At 42.9% G+C, this 3075-nt stretch overlaps 1 pseudogene; it reads right to left on the bottom strand.

Annotated features, from left to right (window-relative positions):
• Positions 1-1077: 1077 nt before the first annotated feature.
• Positions 1078-2123, bottom strand: LOC102439234 (annotated as a pseudogene).
• Between the last annotated feature and the right edge of the window lie 952 nt (positions 2124-3075).

The raw sequence follows: 3075 nt of genomic DNA, 5'->3' as shown, positions 1-3075 counted from the left end.
TCCCTTCCTCTCTGTAATCAATAAAACATAAAATGTAAAAAAAAAAATAGGACAAAAGTTGCAGTTGCTTTTCTCTTCTAAAACTTAAGACTAAGCTAGACTTCTCAGAGCTGTCACTTTAAGGGCATATATAAAAACGTATACAGAAGAAGGTAGATTTCATGATAATGATCTCCACTGGACAGCCTGGCATGGGAAGCTGGGGAGTCAGTGTGGGTTCCATTATACTAGCAGGCTCTTCTCACTCTGCAGTGTGCATGAATAAGCTCTCTGGGCACTGTGTAAGAGTTGAATGGGTCCAAAGACATCCTGCAAGATCTCTGAAGGTAGCTGGTAGACCTTTGATATATACCCAAGGAAAAAGATGATCCACTAGTGATTTGGGAGCTCCAATTTTTATCCTAATGGACACCATTTTAGATCACCGAGCAAACTGGAGCAAATTAAATTTTATGTTGACTAGAGAAAGTGTAATGTGGAAATCAATTCATATGTGTAGTCCTTCCTAAGGACTGAGCTCCTGGTAGTTATGGAGACTACACAGATGACCTCTGCTGAAGAATAATTCAAAGGCCTTTGCTAGGTGTAAGTAGTTCCAGAAGAAACTAGTATTTTCCTCTAGAGGAAGTTACTTTTACAGTTAAGGAATATATTAGGAATTTTTTTTGGTAACAATATTGGGAAGGTTTATTCCTTTTTTTGGAGGGGCGATTCAGAAAAGTAGGAAAGACATATAAGTTATATAGTTAGTGCCTTTCAAGCCTCAAAATTTAAACTTGAATTAAAAAACAACAACTTCACATAGTTCACAGCTCTCAGCCTACATTGTAAGCAAATATCTGTGTGGGTTGGGAGCTTTAGCTTTTGAGTGGTTTTTGTAACTAAAGGACAGAGTGCATTGACAAGGTCCCATTATTTCTATGAGCATAGTCCTTGCTGCCCACGAGTCTCTTCAACTTGACGTCTGTCTTAGGTGAAAATACTAACTTTGCTGGTTTTTGAGCAGGAGAGGTGATATTTCTCCAGTCCTTGTAGATGAGGGAGGGGCTCACAATATTACCACCCCTCACTTTTCCCTTAAAAATTATCAGCACTAAGAGACCTTCTCAGAGCAGCTCTGCACAGGTCTTTGTCTTCGCACAATCTGGAAATAGCCTCTAGGTTCTGGGCTCTTTCTCTGTTAAGAGGAGCAAATACAAAAGGCAGGTCGTTGTCATCAGCTAAGGAGCGAAGGTCAAAGTAGTATTTGGCATAAACACTGGCAGGAACATTAATATTAAACTGAAGTAGCTCTAAAAAATGCCTTTCCATCTCATTCATGTCCTCAACGGTAATGTCCTTGACTTGAGGATCTGGCAATAGTCCACACAGCCTGGTCATCCCAAACCTTGGAGGCAAGAAGAATGGCTCCCAAAACAATTCTCTTCCAGTTTGTGGAACAAATGTCGATCTCAGCATAAGTTAAAAGTCTTTTGAAGTAAACCAAAGTCACTATCGCACATTCAGCTGTTAGCTGTGCAGCACTGAAGAGAGTCCGAACAAATTTGTAAATAAATTTGTGTTCAGGATCATGCCTAAAATATTCCTCCGGAACTGTTTCCCGTGTGAGTAGATGTGTCTCTCATTGAAAATATCCAAGGATCTATTTGCATCTCTGTTCTTTATGTGGTAATATGTTGCTAACGTCACACATTGAACTGTGGTTCTAAGATTAGGCTGGCTGACTGTGCTGTCATCTAGAAATATAGTTGAGCATGAGCTATATTTTTTAGTAAGGTGCCCTGGAGATACATGATTTACATAGTTGTTCTTCTTTTCTCGCACATCCGTTTGAGATTTATTCAAGAAAATTGTGCTTGCCCTTGGAGGGTCAGAAGGGTTTGATTCCAAAGCTAACTCGTCCAGCATATCCTGATCGCTGATGTGCTGCAGGTGGTGGCCCTCACTGGTGCCAAAATCCAACTCTGCGGGCTCCAGGGCAGCCAGCAAAGGCGCTACCGCCACCATGTCCCCAGCCGCCGCCTCACAGACCTCAGACCCATTGTCCACCTGGGCCGGCCCCCAGTGCCTGCCTATGCTGGGGCTGGCATGGGCTTCATGCAACAGGTCAAAGTGTTCCCCATGAGGTGTCTCCTCTCCTCGCCGATGTCTCCACCTCCATTCGACCCCCGACTCCGCTGCGCTCTCAGTTCCCGGTCCCCCTACAATGGCTTGGCCAGCACCAGCAACCAGGGCTGCACCACGCAGGCAGGCTTGGCCTTGCCCGCTGTCCCAGGCCCCCCCACCCCATCCCTGCGCCCGCACCCCCCGCCGCAGCGCTTCTACCGCCTCCCCCTAGCTGCCTCGTCTGTTATATTAGGAATCTTCCTCCCCACCCTCAGCTACAGTGGGAAGAAATCCTTTGTGGTCACATAAAAAGTCAACTTTGTCAGTTCCAGTAAGGATCTAATATCAGTCACAGAATTCTATCCTTGTTTAAGACCATGTTTTCTCCTTTTATTGACTTATTCTCTAAGATAAATACATGTAATAGTGTGTTTATCTAAGATCTGTGTAACAGGCACTTGTTCTGATAGTGTCCAGAGCCAATATGCCATTATTTGTAGTCTTGTGGGCCTCAGAGCAGGTGCTGGGGTTGTGTAAATGAAGAAGTAGATAAATGGGTGGTAGGAAGAAGGAAGAGGCAACGCAAAAAAAGGGCCCTTAATTCTTACAAACTGTACTGTTACCTATAGGGAATAACTTGTGTCCTGGAGGTAGATTATGTGCCCATACTTTAGAATGTTTGCAAGACTTATACAATGTTTTTTCCTCCTAGCTTATCATACAGTTTTATTCTATTTGACTGCCAAATTATGGAGATAGATTCACAGAAGGCAGCGATTCATTCGAAGAAGGCAAAATTGCAGCAAATTAATGGAGGTGTTAACTATTGTAATGTCTTCACTCTTCTGCCTGATATACTTAGATTTGGATTTAAGCCAATTTCAATTAAAAGTATTGTTAGGGTCAGAAATAGAATATATTGGGACCAGCTACAATGACAAGAAATATTAATCATGCTCTGTTAACCAT

This window comes from Myotis lucifugus, unplaced genomic scaffold (assembly GCF_000147115.1).
Source record: "Myotis lucifugus unplaced genomic scaffold, Myoluc2.0 scaffold_61, whole genome shotgun sequence".
Classification (NCBI taxonomy): Eukaryota; Metazoa; Chordata; class Mammalia; order Chiroptera; family Vespertilionidae; genus Myotis; species Myotis lucifugus.
The sequence above is the reverse complement of the archived record's forward strand: the minus strand, read 5'-3'. Positions and strand labels throughout refer to the sequence as shown.